At 40.9% G+C, this 17,029-nt stretch overlaps 1 long non-coding RNA gene across 1 annotated transcript; it reads right to left on the bottom strand.

The window, feature by feature from the left end:
• Positions 1-10,664: 10,664 nt before the first annotated feature.
• LOC137227134 (uncharacterized) lies at positions 10,665-15,482 on the bottom strand. The gene is made up of 2 exons (XR_010944718.1): positions 15,135-15,482; positions 10,665-12,347 (listed from the first exon to the last, which is right to left on the bottom strand). It is a non-coding gene; the product is annotated as an uncharacterized lncRNA (long non-coding RNA).
• Between the last annotated feature and the right edge of the window lie 1,547 nt (positions 15,483-17,029).

Raw genomic sequence — 17,029 nt, 5'->3', positions numbered from 1 at the left:
TATTCATGTCATTAGCCATATTACAGTTTTCATTTGTACATAGTAAAATCTGTTAGTTCTTTGCTGCGTGTCTTATTGGTTCATGTGAAATTATTTTGATAGCAAAAAAAATGATAATAAATGCACAGCTTTAGACAGACATAAATTGTGATATAGCTACCTGATTGAAAGCCATGCAGCAAACAAGAATTATTTAGTAACATTAACAATGTTTATAATTTCTTGCTAATAATATAGTAAATGCAAACAATACAATATGAATCCTTGTTTTTACTATATGTACATATAGATCAACACTGTATGGAAACCAAGACTGACAATGCATAAATAGCAATTATCTCTGTGTGGTATAAGCATAGATCACATCATTTTCTTCTTTGCACTTTTCTGCACTTTTCAGTTTTGTTGTTTCCTGTACCATACCTGAAAATAGCTTTTAAAATAAGAAAAAAGTCTTTAAAAGGTATTTTAAAAATAAATATAAGAACATATATGAAAGTGATTTTAATGAAATGATATACAAGATTAAGTTAATGAATGGATAAGTGGGAGTTAAGGGAAAGAGACTGAAGTTTTGAAGTTGGAAGCCTAAAAATATGGTGGTGCCCTTGATAAATTAAGGGTGTGGGAGGAGGGCAACATGAGGAAAAATTGAAGAGTTGTACCTTAGACATGCTGAGTTTCTGTTGACAGTGTACTGTCCACGTACACATAAGTCATTTGGAAATGTGGGACTGGAATTCAAAGTGAGAGATAACAGACATAAAAAGTCACATGAAATGAAGTAAAATAGGAGAATTCTGAGAATAGATGATTCCACAGGAGATATATCAAGAGAGCTTAGTCCTTAGGAAAGACTTCCATTGGAGGAACAGGAAGAGCACCTAGAAAAGGAGACAGAGCTGAGAAAGGAAACTGGATGACACAGACCAAGTTATCTATCTTGGGGATGATGGAGACAGGGAAGTTTTCACTGAGCACATGAACATCCTGCCATGGTCAAGAATGTGACTCTATTTCTGCTCTCATGCTTCTGAGTGGGAATAAATATGCCAGAGTTCTCCCATCACCTTTCATCCTAAAGATCCCCACCTAGACTTTTCTCAACCAATTCTACAACCAATATGTATGTATCTTCCAAATCCAGAATAAGAGGGGAGCATTTGGAGATAGAGACCAGGAGAATTCGAGAGTTAGGTGGTGCCGAGGCAATGAAGTTCTCTCTTTAGAGAGGGGAAGGAGCAATATTTACTCTTGTCTTCTGGCACCCCAACAGAAGGAGACAGATTTCTCTACTACCAGGGTCTGATTCTGGAGAGAAAAGAACTGAGAAGGAATAGGGAATCAAAGTAATGACAAAGACTGAGCTTCCCATTACTTAGAAGAGTATGGCAGAAAGACCTTGAAGACCCAAGTCAGAGTAAACATCTGAGTCCTGCCACAGGTCTTTAGTGGGAGAGATAAAAACTTCCCCCTTGCCTGAAACACACGTCATCAGGAACGCCAGGCATGGCTGATCTCTATCAGCTTGCCAAGGCCAAGCCCCGTGCTATTCCAAGGGCTGGACCTGAGTGACCAGCAACTCCTTTAACCCCAAGGCCAGCTCTCCTTTCAACACCGATGTCTGCATGTTTCATTCTTTTTTTGTTTCCTTCCCGCATTAAAGATGAAGGAGACAAACAAGGGCTTTTTTTCTATTTTAGGAAGTTAGGCAAAGATCAGGCTGTACGGAAGAGAAAGAGATGGAGTCAAAGATATGGAAAAGTTAAAAAAATACTGAAGAGTTAAAGAAAGAAGAATATAGATCCAGAACGGGAAACAAATCTCAAGATTCCTCAGACTTAGGAAAGAAATTTTGCTTTGCAATTAAACACATACTTGCCCCAAAGATGACATAACAAACCATTGTCTGCTTGGATATATTGTGATTAGTTTTCCTGGGGACAGAGCAGAAGAGTCAGGGGTCAACACCGTTGATACCACTTAGGGAAGTTGGAGGCAAAGCAAAAAACCTCAGTGGTAATAATTGGAGCAACAGCCTTTTTAGGAAAGGAGGGCTTATGCATTTTTCTCTTAAATGTAAAATGAAAAACAAATATTAAAAATGAACAGAAATTTTATTTCTTTTTAAACTATAGTTGCTCTTGGAAACAAGTACCAAAGATACTTTGTTCATTGCCGCAGGCCTAATAAAATGTAAGGCACCAAATGTGTAATTGGAAGTTTATCATCTGGAGACATCTTCCTCTTTAAAAGCATAGGCATCCAGCAGCAGTCTGTTGGTGTCAAGCAAACAGCCAAGCCAAACAGCAGTTGCTTACTGTTTGGCATGCAGGTGATAGGGCCATCAAACCATTTTTCAGAGGAGTCCACAGCTCCCTGCGGAATATCCGGGAGGAGGAAAGGGAACAGGAGTTTGGAAGGGAGGATGGCGGGACCATCACAGAACCATGGAAAGAATGCCAGTACGTGTATTGGGATTGGGGATGGGGAAGTTTTACAACTTTTAAATCTAAATTAAAAAGGCAAATATTTCTTAAGTAGTTATTGATACAGGAGATGACTTACAACCATAATAATGGGCAATATTTATTGAGTACTTGGTGTGTGCCAGATAACGTGCTAAGCACTTTAAATGTTGTATTGAATTCTCAAAACAACTCAGTTTTATTGATGGAAACTATGATTTTTAGTGAGATGGAGTAGCTCACTACTGTCTACATCACATAACCAGCGGCAGAACCAACAATTAAACCCACATCAGTCTGGCTTCAGTACCACACTTTTGCAAACCACCACCTCTTTCCCACCACACACTCAACTGAAATGAAAGGGTCTTGTTTGTCTCAGTCTTGTTTATATATTTTGAGATACAGTGAGAGCTGCTTCCTATCCCTATTCTTTTTAGAATTCACCAAGAATAAGAGAATTCAGTCAGAATTGCTGAGACAAGCTCCCCTGGCTGAGTGAGAGGCAGTCTGGAAGTTTCTGCTTCTTTTGAGTGGTTTTTTCTCACAGTCCATAGTTAAGGCAAAAACGATTAGGTGTATTTCAGGATGTGTGGTTTCAGTGGACACTCCTAAAGCATGCAAAAGAAGGGACTGTACATAAAGCAGACACACAGATGGTAAGAAGTACTGGTCCTTTCCCTAATACTCAGTTAATCACCTCTCAGGTGCTATGCTGACTTCATCCAAATACATCCCAGTTTTCACCTGGAGAGGCTGAAAACATACACAGGAGTGGTCTTTACTTCCTCCTCCTCTGCTTCTTCATCTCCAAGGGAAGACTCATTGACAGGATGTGTGTGTGTGTGTGTGAGTCTGTCTCTGTCTCTGTTACTCCATGCTACATGCTGCTGCTTTTCCTGTTTGTGTGCTTTTCCTAGAATGAGTTAAGGCCAAGAACTGAAAATTTAGGACTAAAGCTACTTCCTAACACCAGTTTCACAGCAACAGTTGACGGTGATTGATGTGCTCTGTCTCTTGAAACATTTGGGAACATTCAGTTCCTTGCCCACAATTGCACGGTTAGTGAGAGACACACGGCTCACATACAGGGCTAGCTGATTCTAATGCCTGAGCTGTTAAACACTAATCATACTGATCTCAAATCATCGGTTACAAAGGTTACAAAGGAGGAAATCAACATAGTATCACAAGCAGAGAGAATCCCTGTATTCACGAGAAATGGGCCTTTATTACAGAAACAGTTTCTATAAAACATTAGATTCTTTCACACTACAAACCTCCACTTGCTCTGTATCCTGTATGACCTGTAACAGCTCCTGTCTCCTCCACCTGACGCTCCCCACTGGGGTTCTAGTGACTCCTCACTCCCTTTGTCCCTTGAGGCTGAGGTGCAAATGCTCCCCGCCTTCCACGGCCCCCTATGGCTTCCCTGCACTCTGCCCAAATCTTTGGGCATCGTCTCTTCATTAAACCCTCCTATGTTATCCATTTTAAAGGTTCATCTTTTTATTGCCAGTATTCTGACTGATTCACTCTTACAATATTACATTTAAAAATAGAAAACTACATTACATCTACATTCTGACAGTCAAGAAATTTTATACTGGAGACCTTCAAGATGGCAAAGGACTAAGATGTGGAGATCACCTTCCTCCCCACAAATACATCAGAAATACATCTACATGTGGAACAACTCCTACAGAACACCTACTGAACGCTGGCAGAAGACCTCAGACTTCCCAAAAAGCAAGAAACTCCCCAAGAATCTGGCCGTGTAGCTGACAGGGTCTCAGTGCTCTGGCCAGGTGTCAGGCCTGTGCCTCTGAGGTGGGAGAGCCGAGTTCAGGACAATGGTCCACCAGAGACCTCCCAGCTCCACATAATACCAAACGGCAAAAGCTGTCCCAGAGATCTCCATCTCAACACTAAGACCAAGCTGCACTCAATGACCAGCAAGCTACAGTGCTGGACAATCTAAGCCAAACAAGTAGCAAGACAGGAACACAGCCCTACCCATTAGCAGAGAGGCTGCCTAAAATCATAATAAGGTCACAGCACCCCAAAACACACCACCAGACAGGGTCCTGCCCATCAGAAGGGCAAGATCCAGCCTTAGACACCAGAACACAAGCACCAGCACCCTCCACCAGGAAGCTTATACAACCCACTGAACCAACCTTAGCCACTGGGGGCAGACACCAAAAACAACGGGAACTATGAACCTGCAGCCTGTGAAAAGGAGACCCCAAACACAGTAAGATAAGCAAAATGAGAAGACAGAAAAACACACAGCAGATGAAGGAGCAAGATAAAAACCCACCAGATCTAACAAATGAAGAGGAAATAGGCAGTCTACCTGAAAAAGAATTCAGAGTAATGATAGTAAAGATGATCCAAAATCTTGGAAATATAATAGAGAAAATACAAGAAACGTTTAACAAGGACCTAGAAGAACTAAACAGCAAATAAACAATGATGAACAACACAATAAATGAAATTAAAAATTCTCAAGAAGGAATCAATAGCAGAATAACTGAGGCAGAAGAACGGAAAGTGACCTGGAAGATAAAATAGTGGAAATAACTACCGCAGAGCAGAGCAGAATAAAGAAAGACAAATGAAAAGAACTGAGGACAGCCTCAGAGACCTCCGGGACAACATTAAACACACCAACATTCGAACTATAGGGGTCCCAGAAGAAGAAGAGAAAAAGAAAGGGACTGAGAAAATATTTGAAGAGATTATACTTGAAAATTTCCCTAATATGGGAAAGGAAATAGTCAAGTCCAGGAAGCACAGAGTCCCATACAGGATAAATCCAAGGAGAAACAAACCAAGACACATATTAATCAAACTATCAAAAATTAAATACAAAGAAAAAATATTAAAAGCAGCAAGGGAAAAACAACAAATAGCATACAAGGGAATCCCCGTAAAGTTAACAGCTGATCTTTCAGCAGAAACTCTGCAAGACAGAAGGGAGTGGCAGGACATATTTAAAGTGAAGAAAGGGGAAAAACTACAACAAGATTACTCTACCCAGCAAGGATCTCATTCAGATTTGATGGAGAAATTAAAACCCTTACAGACAAACAAAAGCTAAGAGAATTCAACACCACCAAACCAGCTTTACAACAAATGCTAAAGGAACTTCTCTAGGCAGGAAACACAAGAGAAGGAAAAGACCTATAATAACAAACACAGAACAATTAAGAAAATGGTAATAGGAACATACATATCGATAATTACCTTAAATGTAAATGGATTAAATGCTCCAACCAAAAGACAGACTGGCTGAATGGATACAGAAACAAGACCCATATGTATGCTATCTACAAGTGACCCATTTCAGACATAGGGACACGTACAGACTGAAAGTGAGAGGGTGGAAAAAGATACTCCATGCAAATGGAAATCAAAAGAAAGCTGGAGGTGCAATCCTCATATCAGACAAAATAGATTTAAAAAAAAAAAGACTATTAGAAGAGACAGAGAAGGACACTACATAATGATCAAGGGATCAATCCAAGAAGAAGATGTAACAATTGTAAATATTTATGCATCCAACATAGGAGCACCTCAGTACAGAAGGCAAATGCTGACAGCCATGAAAGGGGAAATCGACAGTAACATAATCATAGTAGGGGACTTTAACACCCCACTTTCACCAATGGACAGATCATCCAAAAAAAACAAACAACCCAATCCAAAAATGGGCAGAAGACCTAGACATTGCTCCAAAGAATATATACAGATTGCCAGCAAACACATGAAAGGATGCTCAACATCACTAATCATTAGAGAAGTGCAAATGAAAACTACAATGAGGTATCACCTCACACCAGGCAGAATGGCCATCATCAAAAATCTACAAACAGTAAATGCTGGAGAGGGTATGGAGAAAAGGGAACCCTCTTGGACTGTTGGTGGGAATGTAAATTGATACTGCCACTATGGAGAACAGTTATGGAGGTTCCTTAATGAACTAAAAATAGAACTACCATACAACCCAGCAATCCCACTACTGGGCATATACCCTGTGAAAGCCATAACTCAAATAGAATCATGTACCACAATGTTCATTACAGCTCTATTTACAATAGCCAGGACATGGAAGCAATCTAAGTGTCCATCAACAGATGAATGGATGAAGAAGATGTGGCACATGTATACAATGGAATATTACTCAGCCATAAAAAGAAACAGAATTGAGTTATTTGCAGTGAGGTGGATGGACCTAGAGTCTGTCATACAGAGTGAAGTAAGTCAGAAAGAGAAAAATATATACCATATGCTAACACATACATATATGGAATTTAAAAAAATGGTTCTGAAGAACCTAGGGGCAGGACAGGAATAAAGACATAGTTGTGGAGTATGGACTTGAGGACACGGGGAGTGGGAAGGGTAAGCTGGGGCCAAGTGAGAGAGTGGCATGGACATATATACACCACCAAATGCAAAATAGATAGCTAGTGGGAAGCAGCCACATAGCACAGAGAGATCAGCTCGGTGCTTTGTGACCACCTAGAGGAGTGGGATAGGGAGGATGGGAGGGAGAAGCAAAAGGGAGGAAATATGTTGATGTATGTATATGTGTATCTGATTCACTTTGTTATAAAGCAGAAAGTAACACACCATTGTAAAGCAATTATACTGCAGTGAAGATGTTAAAAAAAAAAAGAAATTTACTACCAGGGAAGTACGATAAAGTCCTCCCTCCCGTTCATTTAATCCCCGCCCTTCCACACTCTGCCTTTTCCTCTCAGATTGCTTGTGCTCCACACTTCACACTCACACCTTTCCACTCTTAGCTCTGTGGCTTTTGATCCATATCATGATGTCCCTCCACCCCCTGCCCACTCCCAGCACAGTTACCACCTCTGCCCCTTACCCCCAAAACTGCCCATGGAGCCATCTCCATGAGCTATTTTCTTCACACCTGTGTCAGCTTCAGAGCAGTACCTTAGTGGGGATTTTATTCTGTCAGCATCTCCAATGGACTTCATTTCCCCCCACTCCTGCCAAATCATAGCGATTCTATCCTTTAAACTCCAGTTGACATCTTACTTCATTTACAAAGCCTTTATTACAGAAACAGTTTCTATAAAACATTAGATTCTTTCACACTACAAACCTCAATACTAGCAAATAGTTTTCTCCAGCAATTCATGCATGCTTCAAATTTGTACACTTGAATGAGTCCTAAGTGTGAATTCAGATATGTCCATTTATTTGTATACCTCCATACACCATTATCTGTTCTTGGGATGGCAATGCATTTGTCATGTGGTACATTGTCCCTGGCACTGGGTGCTTAGTATCTGTTTCTGGGAATGCTGGTCAGGGGAGAGAAAAATATATAGTTCAGGTTTCATGTCTGTCTGTCTCTCTCTCTCTCCCTCCCTCTCCCCTCCCCCCACTCGCTCCCTCCCTCTCTCCCTCTCTCATTCTCTCTCTTATTAAAGTGAGTCCCTAAAAGCTTGCCTCACTTGGTTCCGTTTTCAATACATAGGTCATTCAAATGCTCATTCTGTGTGTGAATTCGGCATGGAATGTGTAGTAACAAGAAAGAGAAATATACAGACTCTCCGTGCTTAGCATGGCAATGTGTTGTGTGGCTTGGGTAGGTATGTCTGGGAGTATCATATGGCGATCACTCAACCCAGACACAGAAGAGCTTTGTATGGCATCCCTCACCGTGTAGCCCCCAGTAACAGACATTCAACTGAGCTGGCTCACATCAACTGCGAGAAGTTTCAATGTAGGTCCTGAAATATTTTTTCAACTGCAAAATATTCATTTTTTTCCAAAAAAAACATTCAATTACTCCTTTATCCTAGTGTCCAGTCCCACATCATTTTTTGTCTCATGGGGTTCAAGTTTACGCCCTGAATTTAACAATGCAACTGCCTTAGTTCTCACAGCACACGTGAATGTCTAGAGGGCTTGCCTTTAAATTAGCTACCGTTAATTGTTTATAAATGCCTCAACAACCCCATTCCATAAATGTCAAAAACAAGGCCTAGGATGTTGAAGAAATTTGTCTAAGTTCATACAGTTAATATATGGGGATTTTGAAATTAAACTCAGGGTTATTTCCAGATACCCAAGTTCTTTACCACCACAGTATACTAGAGTGTTAGCATAGACCAGTGTTGGCTTTTTTCAGTGAAATGCAAAACCAAGAAAGTTCATTCCAAAAGTGCTCTTAAGACTCTTCTTTTTCTAAGAAAGTCATCAGGAAAGCTATAGCAAATAGCAGTGGGATGGATTCATGAGCCAAGGACAGTAGTTGTATCACTTCACGACAGACATAAGCAGAACATTCTTGGAATAGTTTGTAGACCTCTAGCAGGAATAGCAAATCTCCCCTGTCTGCTTCATATCAGAGGGGATGGGGAACAGCACTGCCTCCTGGATCGTGCACCCCAGAAGATTTTCAATAATAAGGATTTTCCACGATGGAGTCAGTTTCGAACAATTTCAGATGTTTAACCAAACCTCGCAATTGTCAAGCTTTGTTGAAGAGTTCTGTCAAGTTAAACTGGTCTGGGTGATGGACAAGGTCATTAAAGCCAGTGGGATCAGTCACTTGGAAAATGACAGTGGCTGGGAGACTGCAAATGAGTAAAAGGCCATGACACACCTGACTCTTTGGATCACTGACCTGTCCTTGTGGGTTTTCTCTTCAAAGAACGCAGCCACCGCCACAAGGAAAAGTACCCAAACACAATAGTCACAACAGAATGTACTTGCCCTCAAACTTGGCTTCTTAACTACCATGGTACGGGAACGAGATCCCATCTACCTCAATTCACCCCCAAAAAAGGTATTTGTGCCCCACAGTTTTGCAGCTTGTGAGGTTCTTTCCTTTGCCTAAAGGTGTGAGAGCAGTAAATTCAGAGGCTGTGTGGTTAAAACCCCTGGCACTTCCTGCTGTGCACAAATGTGGCTATGGATTTCTCTAAAAAATCAATTTGAACGATTTCACCACGTGCTTTATCATGACAACTTGAGGGAATGGCAAAACACAGCCATCAGGTGGTCCTAAATCTTTATCCTAGTTATTTGTGTCTATAAGTCAGCTGTTTTAACTCACATTGAATAAACAATTTAACCATGAGAAATACTTGGGACCACCTAGCCACTGTCCCTCTCTTCCTGATAGTATATGTAATCATATGCATCCATTGTATATAAATGGTGATGGTTTGGATGAAGACGTGCTGCGATGGAGCAAGGGAGCCATCCCTACCCCCCTACCTGGCACTGTCACGCTCCTCCAGGAGCCTTGACCATGGTTGTGTGGTCAGGATTTTACTCTAATATTGGTGTATCAGGTGTGTTAGAGAGGAAGACAGTGTGATTCCAGGCTGATGGTGTGAATACTTTGGGACCAGTGTGATCCTATAAAATGCTTGGAGAGTATCTTGTGTGACTACCTTAGTTGTGACAGACCTTAGTTGTTGAACATTTTATCATCATCCCCAGTGAAATATTTAATAATAAATAGTAAGGTATTTTCACCAGTGTTTAAGTTTTGGGAAGGAGCTAGGCTCTACAGAGAAAGAACCTTGAAAAGATGTTTTTGTAAGTCAGCCATCTTTGCTGGTTGCTCTGGGTAAGGCTGGCTATTAGCAAGACGTTCAAGAAGCAAGAACAGAGTCATCCCGGGATTTGTTTCCTGCCTCTGAGAGGAAGAAGGTGGTCAGTGAGCCTTCCAAGAAATAAAACAATCGGCTGGGAGAGGATCCTTGTGCTTGAAGGACTCTGCCAGCATCCCCTTAGACTAATAAAGTATCTGCCTAAGAGCCCGACACATGCCACTGGTCCCTCAACAAACAGAAGTTCCCTTTATTTCTTGTATATTGACAGAAATAATGGAAGAGTTTCACATGATGTATATTATACATGAAGTGCTTAGTAAGTTTTCACTAATCAACATACATCATGTGAGCACTCAGAGAGAAATAAATCCTAGATAAATATTGGAGGACCAGGGAAGTAAAAGCAACCATCTAAAATGTCATCCCTATCTCCACTCACTCTCATACCATCATGTGTATTTGTATAACATCTATCACAATCTTAAATTATCTGTTCAGTTATATCCCAGAACCTAGAACAATGCCTGCCTAGCATATAGTATGTGTTCAGTTAATGTGTGTTGAATAAATACATACATATGTGTAGTATTGAATGAATATATATTAAATCAATCAATGACAGTAAACTGTTAAAGGTCCTATGATACAATAGGTAAGTTCAGAATATGAGTTGAAAGGGCCTCTTTAAGGGCCAAGCTAAGCCATGCTCTGACTATGTAACCTTGAGTAGGTCACTTGATGTCTCTTTGATTCATTTCTTCATCTATAACTAACAATAATACCATTCTCACCAGGTTGTTATAAAAATTAAACCATTAAATACACATGAAAATAATGTGTAAACCGTAGACATCATGCAGATATGAAGACTTTTAGAGTGATAAAAAATAGGCACAGTGACATAATAGGATTATTGTGTATTTAAGAACCAAGTTTAGCATGGTTGATAGCCTGGGAAGGAGACCCTCATTCTGAGTTCTACTATTCCAAGTGGTCCTTTCAGAGTTCTTCTTCCTGCTCTCAGAATGAGTATGTGTTCTTCCCCCACCTACATCAGTGGTGTGCACAAGTAACAATCTTAACGTTTCTCTACCTCTTACTCATCCTTAAGACCCACTTCAGATGTTGCTGCCTCCCAGAAGCCTTTGCTGATGTTCCCCTGTGTGAACATCCTATGTACACAGCACACTCTGTTAGAGTTTTTCATCGGTAATCAGATGCATATGTCCTTGCTTAGTCATCTGGGACTGAACCATAAACTCTGAGAATTATGTCTTTCTTCTGATTATGACCTGTGCCTAGAACAGTGTCTGATACAAAAAATTCAGTAACTATGGAATGAATTAATATAAGTGAACAAGACTTAGAAAGGCTGATGTTTCCATTGGTTGACATTGCAGAAAATCTCCTTACTCAAGCCAGTTAATAGTTAATCTTCCAAACACATTCTAAAACTTGACTCACAGAACTTTAGGAATGTGTGTCCTTGGAGGGGTTAGAAAAATATCAAGCGAGCCATGACTGTTTATCTCTTAAATGATATTTCCCTCCCTTAATTTTCCTTATATGTCTCCTGTAGCAATAAACAGGGTCTCTCTTCTTACCATGGCATGAGTACAGCATGAACCACAAACTCCACACATTCCTCTTACTGAGGCAACTGTACATGTTTTCCAAATGAAAAAAAAAATATTAGATGCAAGATGTAGAAGTCATCAGCAAATTTTTTTTAAGGTTCCAAAGATCCCTAGAGAAATTAACATTTGCAAAATCACTTTGAACTCTGGCATTCAACAGCTTTTTGAAAGTTCCATACAATGAAAAGTTCCAGTCCCATAAAAGCAGAAATACCTTTCTGGGCTTATTTCATGTCAGAATGCAATAAGGTTCATAAATGTCTCTGTGAAGTTTGAGTGTAATAAAGTTCAGTCATAAAACATTGAATATGCGACAGGCTTCTAGACCCGTTGAAGCACTGACTGTGTTTAACAGGGCTCCCTTCACAGCATACTTCATCAGCAGCAAGAAGAAACAGGAAACAGAGCCAGAAAAAATCTATAAATACCTGCAAGACAACCATCAAAGGCTTTTTTACTCTTTTACAGATCAGGCTGAGGCAAGCTGACATTCACCATCACTCCACCCAGAGTACTTTCGTAGAAAGCGCTGTACTTCTGTCCCCAAAGAGCATGTCAAATCCACTTCTTATTTGGATGTCATTCAGCAAGTGGTAGATACTCCCCAAGAGCTTCAGCAGTAGCCTGTCCTACAAAATAAGTTTTTTTCTTTGGGAACCAAAGAAGCAGGTTCCTTCCTCCTGTCCCAAGTTGTCTGTGTACCTCCTCTTGAACCCAGACCCAGTCCACCACCAAGCCGCTAGACCCCAGCTGGAGCAATTATTGAGACATTAACAAAGCTCAGTGGGTAATTCCATTTCGCAATTTGGGCCTGCAGGCTCAAGGGTGTCTCTTTCCTAGAAATGACCACATCCTCACCGAAGGGTTTCCCTCTCTTTTCATGCTTCTATCAGACTTACAGAACTGCATCTACAGGATTTAAAGGAAAACTCCAGAATCACACCCAAATTGCATATTCTCACTTCATTTAGATTTCTGCTGAAATGTCTTCACCACATACAGCCCTATCCTGACCACCCTGATTAAAACAGCCCCCCAATTTGTCTATATCTCCTTACCCGATTTTATCTTTTTATAACTTGTATCACCCCTTGTCATATTTACTCGTTAGCTGTTTCTGTCTCTCCTAGTAGAATGTAAGCCTCCTGAGGGAAGGGACTTTGTCTGTTTCACCTACACATTGTTGCGTTCTCAGGGGTTAGAATTATTTCTAACACCTGGTTGATGCTTAAAAATTACCTGTTGACTTTAGTGTGAATGAATAGATGGTTGGATGAAAAAGATAGGACGTTGTGGACAAATGATACAAAGGAAGGCTCAGGAAATCCATACTGCAGTCAGCCCATTTTGAAACACAGCATGCCTGTCTGTTGTTGTTCCTGTTGGTCTCTCTGCCTGTGATATCCCTACTCCCTGAAAAGGGACTTGTCCTTAAACACCCACTGCCAGTTTCACCTGCTCTCTGGAGCAGCCTCAGCCCTCGCAAGGTAGAATCAGTCATCTTCTCCTCTGTGTTTCAAATGCATTTTAAACTTACCCCCACAAAGTCTTTTGAACTAGGTTTCCTCCCTCCCCATTTGCCTCCTGTAGAAGACAGTGTGTTTCCTAAAGACGTGGCCTGGTAGTCACACCCAGATGTTGATTGTCTAAGGTGCCTAGGATATATCTGTGAGCAAAGTAGCCAAAGATCTGTAACTTCATTAGAATTATTCTAATAAATGTGTTTTAAATATTTGTTTTGAAAAATGAATTTTCTTCAGCAATATCTGTCAGTCTTCTCATCCATGAGCCTCAGTATTTCACTCGCTGCATCGCATCTCTGAAGAAGGGCAGTTGCTTGTTGAGTGGACAGTGAGAAAGGGCTGTCTTCCTTTTCAGGGGCTTCTCCTATTAAGTGCCATTGCCGAGGTTAGACTGAGAAATCCAGATTTTAGTTGACAATCAAAAAATAAATAAATGGAAGTGGGGAAATCAAAGAATTCCTTAGGAATAGAGTGAGGTCAGCAGCATAAAATCTCCCACAGCCTCAGGGCCACAAAAGATTGTTGAGGTAGAGGGCATTGATCTGCTGCTCATTCCAGCACCATCCCTCCACCTACAGAAACAAGCATCATGGCTGGTCCCACAACAGCCATGGAAACTGCCCTGAGAATTTGCTACACCATGTGGGTATGAGACTTGGAAAAATCACTCCCAAGTAATGGCAACTAGTAGTTAAATTCATGTCATCACTTAGTTTGATGTGGAACTTTTTTCATAAAGCGCAAAACATTGAAGGAAGAGGGGTGTTTTTGGTCTGCAGTATTTGAAAGTCAGTGGCACTCAACATTGTCCAAGATGTTAGGAAATCGAATCTTTCTTGCATGGCCTCTATTCATAATGACTTGCTCTCTTCATCACTGACACCTCTTTCCCCTCTCAGTAAATTGTCAATACTCATTAAATCTCAAATCAGAACAGGTCGTGTGTCAAGCAGAAGTGGATTCTCAAAACAAAAAGTGAAGAAGTTTGAAATCAGAACTGTCTCATAAAATATAGGAATATGGACACCCTACCAATAAAAGAATGATCCAGTCTTATAACAGGCTTCTGCTGGGGAATATGGGCAACAAAGTTAATCCTCTATCTACACATCCACTGAAAAGGCGATGCACTAGTTTCTAAATATTCAAACAGACATAAATAAAATAACAAAATTTTAGAACTAGAAGGGATATTAACTCAGCCATCCATCCAACTACAGCTTTCGTCTTCGTTCTGAGTACCCAGCTTCTCCTTAAATATCTTCAGAGACTACTCTTTGCTCATTTATCTTCAAACATCCTCAGACATCCCCTGAGGATGTTTCATAGCTAATGTTCAGAATCTGCAGTGACATATACTGATGAAAAAAAGAAGGAATGAAGGAAAGAAGGAAATTTTAAAAGTCTGATTTCCAAATGTTTCTTCAGAAGAGAAGCCGGCAGTGAAACTGAATGGCCAACATCACTGACAAGGTCGGGGCTGTACAGGAAGCCGGATCAGGATGGCCATGCACAGCGCTCCCTGCTGCGTCTCATAATCACAAGAACTCACAAGGGGTTAATTCAATCTGTGTAATGTTCTCAGAGGAGGAAAGAAATAACTTTCCCCCTATTTTTCAAGCTATTTACCTTCATGTCCCCGGGAACCTTTAAAATAGCATTGCTTGAAAATCCAGTCTGTAAGCTGCCCTTGGCTCCAAGAATCGTTAAAGAATTTATAAGCTGTTTTCTCTCCTATCCCAGGAGCTACTGCCAGGGGAAGCAAAATCCAGACATTTGCAACTCAACACCAGTGAGTGCCTGGCTAATGTGATCAATGGGGGGGCAGCAGTCACAGTTGCCTCGACAGGCGTCGATATTCTGCTCTAACTAATGGTAGCTCAGGGCACTCACCCAGCCCTTTTCCATCATGGTGGGGCTCTGGGCTTTGAGACTTCAGACCCGGGTACCAATCCAGACAAATCCAACTTCTTGTGTCTGCCAGGGCCTCTCTGGAAAGCTCAGGAGTACAGACTGTCTTGGGAGACTTCTGATATTTCCTGCTGGTGACGTCCAAGCGATGATGGCAATGGCATGCAATGTCCACCCGAGGCCCTCAGGGTAGTATATAACCCTGTTGATGCAGTTCAAACAAACGGCCCAATTTAATCATCTACTGCTAGTGGTGGCATTTGGGATCTCGTAAATCATGAAAAAACGCTTTTTCTGCATGAGCTCCTCAGAGAGTTTCCAACAGCAGAGCTTCAGCCAGGTCGATGCAAAGCCAAAGAATTCTCTTTAGTCACCTGCTTGCGATGGCAAACCTGAGGAATCCTGAGTCTCGGGCAACATTCAGTGGCACACTTACCGCAGCAGTGCAGGCAGTCATTTGTTCTTGAGGGTCATCCTATTCGTCACCTTCCTGACCCTCAGGGAGGGAAGGATTTCTCAGTGAGGGCAGGAAGGGGACAGGTGACAATGGTCTATCTTTTAGGTTCTTTTATTCCTTTTATATTTAAAATTTTTCTTTTCTTCACCTAAAGTTTGTCTGAGAATCCCTGTGAAAAGTAAGGGTTTCTTGGAAACTTGAAAACCAGAATAAAATAGTAATCTCTACTCCTCTCCCTGACAAAAAATAAAAAGCATGTGCATTAAAGTGTGTATGCACACACATACACACAATTGGTTGGCCTGAATCAGCTCTGTTTTTCACCAGTCTTTTGCCTGCTTTATAGTCTTCATGAGGAGGCAAAAGATTTGATTCCTTAGCTGTAAGGACAACAATCCCGCCACAAGACTGTTAATCCAATTTATTTTATTTAGCAGTCAGGAAGAAGTGGTTAGGATGGCTTAGTTATTTCACTGGCACACAGCCAAGAGCTTGCACGGGGCTGGGCACGTTTCAAAGAAGAGTATGTAAAGATTCCTCAAGGAATCTTTGTACGAGGAAGTTGTACAAAGTTGTACTAACACTGTAGTTGTGATAAGATGAATGGCCCACACCATAAAGACCATCAAGTCCCCAAACCTTGGTCATCTACTGTTGTGGGCTATTCTCTACTTGCTTCATGTATATTCACCTTATCAGAGAAACTGTATAGGTACACCGAAAGCTGAAATAGTCTTTTGCTGCTTTTCTGTCTCTAGCAGCAAAATATGACAATAAAGTATCTCAGTGACATCTTCCATAAGCCATACTGGGGACTCTGTAAAGGAAAATCCCATCTATGAAAGGCACATGTTTCTCTGAGATGAATTAAATGCACTCCTAGCTAGAAGAGTGGGTTGACGTGTAGAATCAGAATCAAGAGCTAAAAGAGAAATAAATGGGAGTAGGTGCTAATGATGTGGAGCTTAAATAGTGAGCTTATTGGCACTCTTTCTACAATTATCCTAAAAAGCGTCTTCATCCTCTGCCATGTGTCATCAAAACTCATTTCCTTTTCCTCCTGGACAGTAAATACAGTAAACTGTATTTTCCAGCCTCCCTTGTAGTTATATGTGACCATGTGATGGAATTTTAACGAGTGGAATGTTGGCAGAGGTGGTGTGCACCACTTACAGACACAGCTGATAAAACCCTCCCAACTGCAATCCTCTAGTTCTTTCCCCAGTTATCAGAGGAATGGAGAAGACTCTGTGGATGTAGAAGAGGTTGAAATCCAGAGACAGAAGAAGCCTGGGTTCTTGAATTACAACTGGGATATTCTCTACCAAATACCCAAAAGTTTCATGAGTGAGAAATAGTCTCCTATTGTTCTAAGTCTGTTGTTTTAATATTGGGGTTGTGTGATATGTCAGTTAGCCTA

This window comes from Pseudorca crassidens, chromosome 1 (assembly GCF_039906515.1).
Source record: "Pseudorca crassidens isolate mPseCra1 chromosome 1, mPseCra1.hap1, whole genome shotgun sequence".
NCBI lineage: Eukaryota > Metazoa > Chordata > Mammalia > Artiodactyla > Delphinidae > Pseudorca > Pseudorca crassidens.
This window is presented reverse-complemented; position numbering and strand designations above follow the sequence as displayed.